The sequence below is a fragment of the Rhincodon typus genome, chromosome 18 (assembly GCF_021869965.1).
Source record: "Rhincodon typus isolate 14 chromosome 18, sRhiTyp1.1, whole genome shotgun sequence".
Taxonomy (NCBI): domain Eukaryota; kingdom Metazoa; phylum Chordata; class Chondrichthyes; order Orectolobiformes; family Rhincodontidae; genus Rhincodon; species Rhincodon typus.
In genome coordinates this window covers 53,240,463-53,253,211 of record NC_063349.1, presented here as the reverse complement: position 1 = coordinate 53,253,211, position 12,749 = coordinate 53,240,463, and the positions used below count along the sequence as shown (strand labels likewise).

The 12,749-nt window shown below is 41.2% G+C and overlaps 1 long non-coding RNA gene across 1 annotated transcript; it reads left to right on the top strand.

Moving 5' to 3' along the window:
• Positions 1-1,433: 1,433 nt before the first annotated feature.
• Positions 1,434-10,529, top strand: LOC125485337. Its single transcript, XR_007264094.1, has 4 exons — positions 1,434-1,550; positions 5,179-5,320; positions 5,440-5,537; positions 8,059-10,529. It is a non-coding gene; the product is annotated as an uncharacterized LOC125485337 (long non-coding RNA).
• Positions 10,530-12,749: the final 2,220 nt, after the last annotated feature.

The following is a 12,749-nucleotide window of genomic DNA, read 5'->3' as shown; positions in this document are numbered from 1 at the left end:
ATTTATTTTCCTGAAACCACCAAAACAAAGGGTTGGATTTCAGTTTGCCCACAATTTTCCTTACTTTTACAGTGGGGGTGTGGTAGAGTTGTAAAGGAGTTAAGAGTTAATATCATTGAAGCTTAAAAAATACTGAGAGGCCAGGGTACAGTGGACATGGAGAAGATGTTTCCATCAATAAGAGAGGCTAGGACCTGAGGGCGCAGCCTTAGAATGAAGGGGTAATCCTTTAGAACTAAGATGAGGAGGAATTTCTTCAGCCAGAGGGTGGTGAATCTGTGGAACTCATTGCCACAGAAGGCTGTGGAGGCCAAGTTATTGAGTGTATCTAAGACAGACGTAGATGGATTCTTGATTAGTAAGGGGATGAAGGGTTACTGGGAGCAGGCAGGAGAATGTGCTTGAGAAACGTATCAGCAACGATCGAACATAGAGCGGACTCAGGCTGAATAGAACAAAGAAAATTACAGCACAGGAACAGGCCCTTCGGCCCTCTAAGCCTGCGCCGATCCAGATCCTCTACCTAAACCTGTCGCCTATTTTCCAAGGATCTGTATCCGTCTGCTCCCTGCCCAGTAATGTATCTGTTTAGATACATCTTCAATGACGCTATCGTGCCCACCTCTACCACCTCCGCTGGCAACGTGTTCCAGGCATCCACTACCTAATAGCCTAACACCCAATAGCCTAATTCTGTTCCTATTCTTATGGTCTTTTCATAAGAACTACTATCTGAGTGAGGTTATTGGAGGCCAGTACTTTACTTTGAAATGTTGAGATGAAAACATAAGCACAAGGAACAAGAGTAGGCCACTCAGCCCTTCAAGCCTGCTTCTCCATTCAGTAGGATCATGGCTGATCTGATTTAAACCTCAACTCTACCTAGCCCTGACAATTTTTCATCTCCTTGGTCATCAAGAATTTACCTACCGCAACTGTAGAAATATTTAAAGGTGCTGCATCCACTGCCATTTGAGGAAAGGAATTCAAAAGACTCATAACTCTCCGAGAGAATTTTGTTTTCTCTCATCGCTGTCTTAAATGGGTGACCCCTTATTTTCAAACTGTGACTGCAAGTTCCAGATTCCACCACGTGATCCACCCAAACAAGTGCCCTCAGGATGCTCAAAATCTCAGTACTCTTACCATAAAATCAAGAGGGAAGGTAATTAGACTGACATTATTTTCATTTTCCCTGATGACTTCTTTAAAAGCTGACTTAGTATGTTACCAAACAATATTTATATTTCTTTTATAATGGGTGTGGGTCATTTAATTGAACCTAGAAGTAGGAGATTGGTAATAAGTTGTGAAACAGTAATAACTAGAATGATGCTTCAGAATTTCCTAGGTTTATTTGGAAATCGATAAACAAGCCAATGACAATGAGAAATAATTATTCACCTGGTTGCCTTCTCTTTCCTCACACAGACACGGTCAATGCAGAGTTGCTTTTATCTTATAGTGATCATTCTGACAAACTCATTTTGATACTTCGCTTGGCTGTAATAACAGCTGTAGTTCTGACTGTGCCTGTCCTTCTGTTCACTGTGAGTATTACCATTAAAATTTGAATCAGTTGATCAATTTTGTCTAAAGGGATTTGTTCCAGAATCAGAAGCAGTCCTCAGATAGCTTTCCTTTTGTATACTCATAGAAAAGTATCATTTTGTGAGATAACCTTCAACTGTGATGCTTCAGCAATGGAACTCTTTATTATAGTGCAGTTGTGAGTAGCATGCTGTAATTTACGTCTAGTATTAAACACTCAGTAAATCTGCAATCTCACAGAGAATGTTGGAGAAATTCATATCTGCAGAAAGAGAAACAGTTAATGTTTCAAGTTCAGTGTGACTCTTTTTCAGAACATAGGACTTAGGAGCAAGAGTAAGTAATGTGGCCATTCAGTAATATCACAGCAATTGATCGTGGTCTCGATTGCACTTCTCTCAGTGCTGCCTTATTTCTCGACTGCCTTATTTACCAAACATCTATCTAACTCACAGGATTAACAAACTCTCTCTGTTACCCATTTCTGCCCCTCAGTTAGGCATCTCATTGCCCTTTTACATATTAGACAATAACGTATGTGGTTTTTGCGAGTGTATGTTCAGTAAATCTTAATGCTGGTGACATATCTTGTTTTTTGTTATTCGCAGCTTTTGAATTTGCCTTATTTGTATTGTTGGGCAAACTTAAATTTGGAATATCTCAATGAATTGAAAAGCTTGCAGTTCATATTTACAGAGTTATAGAGTTGTCCAACATGGAAACAGACCCTTGGGTCCAAGTCGTCCATTCCAACCAGATATCCTAAACTTATCTGGTCCCATTTGCCAGCATTTGGCCCATTTCCCTCTAAATGCTTTCTGTTCATGTATCCACCCAGATGCCTTTAAAATGTTGTAATTGTACCAGCCTTCACTACTTCTTCTGGCAGCTTGTTCCATATACGCACCACCCCCTGCACAAAAAAGTTGGCACTCGGGTTCCTTTTAAATCTTTCCCATCTCACCTTAAACTAATGCCCTCTAGTTTTGGACTTCCCTACCCTGAGGAAAAGACTTTGATTATTCACCCTATCCACACCCCTCATGATTTTATAAACCTCTATAAGGTCACTCCTCAGCCTCCGATGCTTCAGGGAAAATAGCCCCAGCCTATTCAGACTCTCCCTATAGCTCAAACCCTCCAATCCCAGCAACATCCTTGTAAATCTTTTCTGAACCCTTTCAAGTTTAACACCATCTTTCCTATAGCAGGGAGACCCAGAATTGCATGAAGTATTCTAAAAGTGGCCTAACCGACATCCTGTATAGCTACAACATGATATCCCAACTCTTATACTCAATGCATTGACTGGTAAAGGCAAGTGTACCAAACGCCTTCTTTACCCTGTTTACCTGCAACTCCACTTTCAAGGAACTATGCACCTGCACCCCTAGGTCCCTTTGTTTGGCAACACTCCCCAGGGCCCTACGATAAACTGTACAAGTCCTGCCCTGATTCGCCTTACCAAATGCAACACCTCATGTTTATCTAAATTAATCTCCATCTGCCACTCCTCGACCCATAGGCCCATCTGATCAAGGTCCTGTTGTACTCTGAGGTAACCTTCTTCACTGTGCACTAAACCACCAATTTTGGTGTCATCTGCAGATTTAGTAACTATAACCTCCTATATTATTTGGTAAGTGACTTTCCCTAATTGCATTAAAGTGCTGTGAGTTGCTTACAAAGTGATAGTAATGACTGCTATGGAGTAGCTAACAAGCCCAGACCATTTGTAGCAGGTGAAGGATTTATGATGATGGGCATCTTTCTTGCGGAACTTTTTCATTAGACTAATCGATGGGTTTACTGACAGTGAGCTTCAGGGAAACCTTTTGTTTTTAGATTTCTGACACGGAGCAAGACTTGAGAGTTCTGTTATATATATTTTTGGCTAAGCTATTCATGGAAACATAGAAAATAGGAGAGGAGTGGGCCATTTAGCCCTTCAAGCCTGCCCTGCTCATCCAAATCAATAGCCTGTTCCTGTATTAAGAGCATAGAACATAGAACAGTAGAGCACAGTACAGGCCCTTCGGCCCATGATGTTGTGCCAACCTATTATCCTACTAAGATCAATCTACCCTGCATACCCTACATTTTACTATCCTCCACGTGCCTATCCAAGAGTCACTTAAAAGTCTCTAAAGTATCTGATTCCGCTACCACTGCCGGCAGCGCATTTCACACGCCCACCACTCTCTGTGTGAAGAACCTACTTCTGACATCTCCCCTATGCCTTCCTCCAGTCACCTTAAAATTAAGCCCCCTCGTGATAGTCATTTCCGCCCTGGGAAAAGTCTCTGACTATCCACTCTATCTATGCATCTCATCATCTTGTAAACCTCTATCAAGTCACCTCTCATCCTTTTCCGCTCCAATGAAAAAAGCCCTAGCTCCTCAACCTTTCCTCATAAGACGTGCCCTCCAGTCCAGGCAGCATCCTGGTAAATCTCCTCTGCACCCTCTCTAAAGCTTCTACATCTTTCCTATAATGAGGTGACCAGAACTGAACACAATATTCCAAGTGTGGTCTAACCAGAGTTTTATAGAGCTGCAGCAGGACCTCACGGCTCTTAAACTCAATCCCCCGCCAATGAAAGCTAACACACCATACGCCTTCTTTACAATCCTATCAACTTGGGTAGCAACTTTGAGGGACCTATGGACGTGGACCCCAGGATCCCTCTGTTCCTCCACAGTGCCAAGAATCCTGCTATTAACCCTGTATTCTGCATTCAAATTTGACCTTCCAAAATGAATCACTTCACATTTTTCTGGGATGAATTCCATCTGCCACTTCTTTGCCCAGCTCTGCATCCTGTCAATGTTCTGTTGCAACCTACAACAGCCCTACACGCTGTCCACAACTCCACCAACCTTTGTGTCATCAGCAAACTTACTAACCCATCCTTCCACTTCCTCATCCAAGTCATTTATAAAGATCACAAAGAGCAGAGGTCCCAAAACAGATCCCTGCAGAACACCACTGGTCACCGAGCTCCAGGCTGAATACTTTCCATCTACTACCACCCTCTGTCTTCTACTCGACAGTCAGTTTTGTATCCAGTCAGCCAAATTTCCCTGAATCCCATGCCTCCTTACTTTCTGAATGAACCTACCATGTGGAACCTTATCAAATGGCTTGCTAAAATCCATATACACCACATCCACTGCTCTACCTTCATTGATGTATTTTGTCACATCCTCAAAGAATTCAATAAGGCTTGTGAGGCATGACCTGCCCCTCACAATGCCATGCTGACTATTTCTAATCAAACTGTGCTTTTCCAAATAATCATAAATACTATCTCGCAGAATCCACTCCAATAATTTGCCCACCACAGAAGTAAGACTGACCCGTCTGTAATTTCCATGATTATCCCTATTCCCTTTCTTGAACAAGGGAATGATATTTGCCACCCTCCAATCTCCTGGTACTACTCCCATATCCTGTGATCCTTTTAACACCAAGTGCTACATCTAACTCCTTCATTCTTTATCGCTTATAGAGAAAATTATGGAGAATTCTGCAACATGAGAGAGACTTAATGAAAGATATTTGGCTATGCTACTGACTATTTTAGTAGAATTTGCTAATTGCAGGTGTCATTTTTATTTGCACAGGTCCGTTCTTCAATTGTCTTGCTGGTGTTTAAAGGGAAATTCAGATGGCTCCATCACTTTTTCATTACAGTCCTTCTTCTCGCTGGCAGCAACGTTTTGGTGATATGCATTCCAACGATAATGGATGTATTTGCTGTTATTGGTAGGTTGAAGTATCTATTTTAGTGTATGCCAATTTACAATGTTTTTATTTCATTATTTCATTTTCATTGCACTGTGTTTGACAGCCATTTCAAGTAATCTTTGTTTTCTACGGTACAGGCTCGACTTCTGCTAACATGCTGATCTTCATTCTTCCTGCTTCGCTATATTTAAAACTTGTGAAGAATGAGCCTCAAAATAGCTGGAAAAGAATAGGGGTACGTACATTTGATGTTATGTTTTCATCAGTTTTATGACTTCTACATGTGAACATTACGGTCTAGATTAGTTCTGAAAAATAATCATTTTGCAATTCTGCTTCCCCTTGCAACTTCCTTCTTTTGAGAGCCTACCTTTCCTGTGCAGCCATCCTATTCTGAAATAGAAGTAAGCTAATCTGCGGCTAAAGCAGGAATCCACTGTATATATCTTGCAGTAAATAGGGGAGGGGGCTGGTTATTTCAGTAGGCTGCATGGCTGGTTTGTGATGCTGAATGATTCCAACAGTGTGGGTTCAATTCCCACACCAGCTGAGGTTACCCTGAAGGACTCTCACCATTTAAAAACCAAAAGAACTGCGGATGCTGTAGATCAGGAACAAAAACAAAGTTGCTGGAAAAGCTCAGCAGGTCTTCCTCGGGTCACCGGACCCAAAACATTAACTCTGTTTTCTTCCTCGGGTCACCGCACCCAAAACGTTAACTCTGTTTTCTTCCTCGGGTCACCGGACCCAAAACATTAACTCTGTTTTCTCCTCCACAGATGCTGCCAGACCTGCTGAGCTTTTCCAGCAACTTTGTTTTTGTTGTTGTTGACTCTCAACATTTCCCCTCACCAGAGTTTTGGTGACCCTCAGGTTAAACCAGCAGTCATTCCTCTCTCTAATGAGAGAGCGGCTTTATGCTGTGGTAATACTATGGTGACTTTAGCTTGCAGGCAATGGATGGACCATTGAGACATATCTAGCTCAAACAGCTGAGGGTTCAATGCATAGGTGGAGGCAAGAAGGTGATAACTGATATGCCCAGCATTCCCCTAACTTACTTTCATACTAGCAGTGGGAAAGCTGGTACAAAATCAAATTAAAGCTCTTGAGTGACCAATTAAAGGTCTCTTCTCCCCCTTTCCTAGCATTATATTATCACTTTAGGAACCTCTGCCAGGTGGGGAGACTGATCAGTTAATCCTGGCCTCTAAGCAGGGTCTGAGGACTATGAGCTGAAACCTGCTTTTCACACTCACATGCACACAAAGACTCACACGCACTCACAGACACGCACACACACACACTCACTCACACAGACAGACAGACACACACACACAGACTCTTTCTCTCTCTCCCTCTCACTCACTGTCTCACACACACACAAGCATTCTCTCTCCCTGTCAGTGGTTAACGCTGTTGCCTCAGACCCAGGTTCGGTTCCAGTGTGGGTTTTCTCCAGGTGGTCCAGTTTCTTCCCACAGTCCAGAGATGTAGTCTACATGGATTAGCTGTGGGTAGGGGTTTGGGTCTGAGTGGGATGCTCTTCAGAGGGTCACTGTGGACTTGATGGGCTGAATGGCCTACTTCCACACTGTAGGGATTGTATGATTCTACCCATCGCCATACCCCACTTCCCAGAGTGGAATGCTTGCTCCCACTGGTGACAACGATACATCTGCCTCAGCAACCCTGTCCTCCCAGGGCCCTCAGCATGTTCTTAACCGCCAAGTGTAGCTCCAGCAGTGTCCACCATTGCTGGTGGCACTGTTGAGCTACAGGCCCCCTGATTGTAACAACACTTCGTGCACATGGCCATTGTTGATGGGATGGCAGTCACTTTATCGATTGCTGCCGAGGAGAATTAGCCGTGAGTCACATTGACTACTGAAGCAAGCTAATGCCTGCTTTATGCCCCAGTGGTGGGACCTATGCTGGCACCTTATAATCCATGCTGAGCTGTATGGAGCTCTGAATAGATGCTGCAGTCCAACATGCGATATTGGATCAATTCTTAAGTTTTCAACCTGGTGAGTATTTGACGAGAGAATTTGTTGTTTTCTACATTTTTTTTTGTTACAGATAGAATCCATGTTGCCTCTTTAACGTATTTCCAGCTGTCAATTTGTCCTTGTTGCTTAGGCTGAAGTGCTTTTCCTGTATTCATTCATGGAATATCGGCATCACTGGCTAAGTCAGCATTTATTGCCCGTCCCTAATTGCCCAGAGTCAACCACATTGCTATGAATCTGGAGTTTTCCTATAGTCCAGACCAGGTAAAGGCAGTAGTTTCCCTCCTTATAGGACATTAGTGAATCAGATGAGTTTTTCTGACAATCAACAATGGATTAATGGTCATCATTGGACCCTTAATTCCAGATTTTTATTGAATTCAGATTCCACCATCTGCCAAGGAGGGATTTGAACCTTAGTCCCCAGAACATTACCTGGGTCTCTGGATTAATAGTCAAGATATAATACCAATAGGCCATCACCTCCCCATGTATATTATTATAAATCTGTATTAATAGCATTTTGAAATGATTGTGTATTGTGCTGTGGCATCTTACTGATGATGTTAGCAATTGATGCTCTTAATGCTCATTCTGCTAAAATGTCTGTCAAATCCGCAAATCCCATCGGAGTGGTATCAGCCACATCTCAGAAATGCAGGCTGCTGATGATTTAAATGCTGACCATCATTTACTTTAGTGAAAGAGAGATAATTTACCTGTGGTCTTTTTTACTTTATCCAGGCTATGGCTTTTCTGGCGGTTGGGATAATATTCATGTTCATCACTGTGCCATTGATCTTTGTTGAATGGCACAAAAGAAGCAGCAACAATACCAGCGCAGGCAGCTGCTCTGGTCAACATTGATATTAGTAATGGGATGAAGACAAGGCAAGCTTTCTCAGCAACACAAGGCCTCTGAAGATGCTTTGTTCAAAACATTGTTTGGATCATCAGAAGTTACGACACTTCTTGGATTTTTCATTTGCAAAATGGTCATTACAGGAAAAGGTAGCCGTATTAAAATTTGGATAATGTGACTGTACACTCAGACAATTCTGAAGCTGCAGTCTTCATAGATGGACGATCATAAGTAAATTTTAGTTTTGCTCTTGTCTCAAAATTTCATAACTGTTTTGAAAAAAAAGCATTTCCACTATTATATTTGAACTTGCTAATGAGCTCCTTGGAGTGTCAAGTATTTCCTAAAAATCTAATTGTCAATGTATTTCTTGAATATCTTTTTTTCAGCTTTTTGGTAGCCCATTTCATTTTGATTAGACATTTTAAAAGTAGATTTATTTTCTTTGACCAATACAAAGCCTAACCATTTCTCCATTATCTAGTTTAATATGACATTGTTGTGCTTTGGAGAAATTAGTCTTAGGAACCAATAATAAAACATGGTTGAAATTATGTCCTGATGCACAAATGGATGATAACTTAATACATTCCTCATAAATGCCTCTCTTTATAGTATTGGTGGAGACAAGAGCATTTCTAGATTACAATTTAACTGTTACTGAATTACACCATTGTTAATAGAGCATGTTAAACTTAGAATGGTTATGGCACTGAAAGAGGTCATTTGGGAAAGTGAGAGCGTCTAGGACGGAAGAGCATAATTTTACAATAAGGAGATCACAGATTTAAAACAGAGAATAGGAGAAATTTCTTCCCTCAGAGGGTAGTGAATCTGTGGAATTTTTTTCCCACAGATGGCTGTGGAGGCTGGGCCATTAAATACATTGCAGGCTGATATGGATTCCTTATCAGTAAGGGCGTCAAGGGTTACATAGAAAAGATAGGAAGGTGGAGTTGAAGATTATCAGATCAGTCATGATCTCATTGAATGGCTGACTTGATGGGCTGAATGGCCTACTTCTGCTCCTATGTCTTACAGTCTTGGCCCTTCATATTTATACTGGTTCTCTAAAAGAGCAGCTGAGCTGGACCCACTCCCTTGCCCGTTCTCTGTGGCCCTGCATTTTTTTTTCTTCAGACACTTCCCTAATTCCTCTTTGAGTCTGCTTCCGTCACAATCTCAGGCAGTGCACTACAGATACTATCCACCCACAGTGTTACCAAGAAGTTTAATGTTGTCTTTGCTTTTTTTTTGCTAGTCCCTACAGGTCCTCAAACCTTTCACTGATAGAAACTATTTTTCTCTACCTCCTGTGCCTGGACCCCTACCTCCTGTGCCTGGACCCCTTATGACTTATTGATCAAATCTTCACTGAACATTCTCTGGAAGGAGAATAAATTCAGCTGTTCCAATCACATTTATGTCAAATATAATGCTGCAGACACTTTCACTGCCTACAATTGTCCTCCTGATTTTAAGTGTTATTTTTGCATCAGTTTTCTTTAGTTGTACTTGAATATGAACATTTCTGGCAAGGCCAGTATTTAGTGCCTGTTGTTGATTATCCTTGAGAAGGTGGTGGTGATAATGCAGTTCATGAAATAGTGAGTTGAAAAATAATCTCTATAGTCACAATCTTGGCTTAATATTAGCTGAGGCACCACGTTGAAGTTTGTTTCAACACAAGGACTGTTTCAGACATTGCACAACCCAACGATACATTATGACTGTGGAGTGTAAATATTCTGCACCTATGACTCAGACGTACAGTTTAAATCTGTATTTTTTTAATGTACATGAAACAGTATTCATATTGGAACAATTTTCTTCTGATAAGTATACTATTCATCTTACAGTGTATGTAAAGTCGGTATCTCTCTGCATACTTTGTAAATTTTTTTATGATATGAATTTACTCTGTGAAATAATGAATCTTACTTTAGCAAAAGATCCTAATTAGTGACCTAGACTCAAAGGTTTGAAATGTTGCCAAGTACTTGAATTTTATTTATGGCCAGTACATGTGCAACAGGGGAACGATTCTGAATTTGAAAGAGCTATGATGCAGAGGTACCGGTGTTGGTCTGGGGTAGACAAAGCCAGACGTCACACCACACCAAGTAATAGTCCAACAGATTTATTTGAAATCACAAGCTTTCGGATCGCTGCTCCTTCATCAGGTGAATTCTGATGTTGTTCAAAAAAGCTGGCTTGTTTCATTAAAACTGTGAGCAGTTTCCATTGTTTGTGGAATGTAAAATGTAACAAAGTTATGGCTTTATTGTAAAGCAGAAGTATTATACTTTTTGTGATATGAACAATAAAGATATACTGTAAATAATGCAATATATATTATACTGTACGGATAAATCTCCTTTCTTCTTATCTTTTAATTACCTTGACATCTCTGTACATTTCTTATGTACATTTCAGCCCTGCTACAGGTTCATTCAACCACATGCATGTTTGTGTTTGAATCCAAACAATTTAGCTTATTTTTCTTGTTTCCTTTCATCCTCTTGGGTTCATGTGGGAATTCCCAGATCAGTTACACGGCAGTCAGACTTATGACATTACTTTTACATTACTTGAAATTGGAACAGTGAAAACCACTGGACCTGAAAAGACTGTGATGTTTGTATGGCAAGTTTCATAAACCATTTAACTGCAAGGAGGAAACTTTGTTTATATGATTCATTTACAACTTCAGGAAATCCTAAGACACTGTTTATTTTTAATTAATTCATGGGATGAGGGGCATCGCTGGCTAGACAGCATTTATTGCCTATCCCAAATTGCCAAGAGGGCAGTTATGAGTCAACCACATTGCTGTGGGTCTGGAGTCACGTGTAGGCCAGAACAGGTAAGGATGGCAGATTCCTTCCCTAAAGGACATTAGTGAACCAGAAGGGTTTTTCCAACAATCAACATGGATTCACAGTCATCATTAGACTCTTAATTCCAGATTTTTATTGAATTCAGATTCCACCATCGGCCGCAGTGGGATTTGAAGTTGTAAGTCATTGTTGTGAAGATGAAATGCAGTTTCTCCGTTGTACGTAGCAAGATTCAACAAATAAGTAATGATAATTACTAGATTAATCATTTTTTAGTGATGTTGGCTGAGGGATATATTTTAGTCAGGACTCCAGTTAGAACTCCCCAAGACTTTTGAGCTAGAGACCTGGTATTCTTGGGTCTAACTTTTATATTCACCTGCTTTTACACCCTTCCCAAAGTTGGCATCTCTGAGAATGGAGCGCTCAACTCTGCAGCAGAGTGTTGCCCTAGACATTGAGAATGTGAAATTCAGAACACAGACTGACCAGCCATGATCTCATTGAATGGCAGAGTAAACTAGACGGGCTGTATGGCCTTCTTTTGCAGAGTGTTAACCTAGACATTGTACTCAAGACCCTTGAACCTACAGCCTCATATTCAAAGGTGAGAGTGCTAATAATCAAGAACCAGTGCAACAGTTATTAGCAAAGACCTTTGACTCCTATGTTCCCACAGTTTAACTGACTAAATACCACCCAGTTCTTCTCTGGTGAATTGCTTGAATACAGTTGGTTTGCTACTCAGGTTACAGCTCATAACCAGACCATGCAACAATAATACGCTGGACTGTACAGATCACCAGTGGGTGGGAAACAGGCAGGTAAACCTGTAAATAGGATGCCATGTCAATTTACAAGTGGCAGGGGAAGTGTCTAATGCCTACTGAAAGGACTCATCATCCTGCCACTCAGATTTAACAGGTGAAGGGGGTTGCCCGCATCCAATATGCAGTCTGACAATGTTGCCCTTGATCAGCAAAAGGGGCTTGCTTTTTTTCTGTGTCTCCAGTGCCATTTATAGACAGCCCCATGCTTCTCCCCCAGCAGATTTTTGTCCCTGTGTCCACCTTCCTCTCTTGCCCATCTGATGTGCCCCCAATTCCCTACCCACATTAACATGGCCTGGCACTAGACTCTACTGAGGGTCTGGGCATGTCACTGAACACAGCGTACTTGGTGGTGGCATTACCAGCACTGCAGAGCTACCGACGGTCCCTTATTAGCAAACAGTTCGACGAGGTGGCACCTTTTCCTTGAGAATGGCAGAAATTTCGCCTCATAATAATTAAAGTTCCATCAGCCAAAAACTTTATGTGGGACTAAGCAGCCAAGTGGAAGCAGGTTTTTCCCTGACGTTTACAGGGAGCCTACGTTCCGCAAAGTATGATTTAGACCATGGATTTATATACAGTCAGTTCTGTTATAATGAAATAGTTTCATTCCTGTGTAACATTGCATTATAGAAAATTGTGCTATAGAAATAACAGGGCCTATGGGAAAAGCGGAGTTAGGAGCAGACCACCAAAAAATATCACTCAAAAGCCTAAAATAAAGAATAGCACAGTTTGAATAAATGTTTAATTTGTTTCTAATAATGAAATAAAAGTAAATTTAACACGTTACCTTGAAAAACGTCAAGATGGCTTGATGTCAGAGGAAGTTTTGAGTTTAAAAACCAAAAGAACTGCGGATGCTGTAAATCAGGGACAAAAACAAAGTTGCTGGAAAAG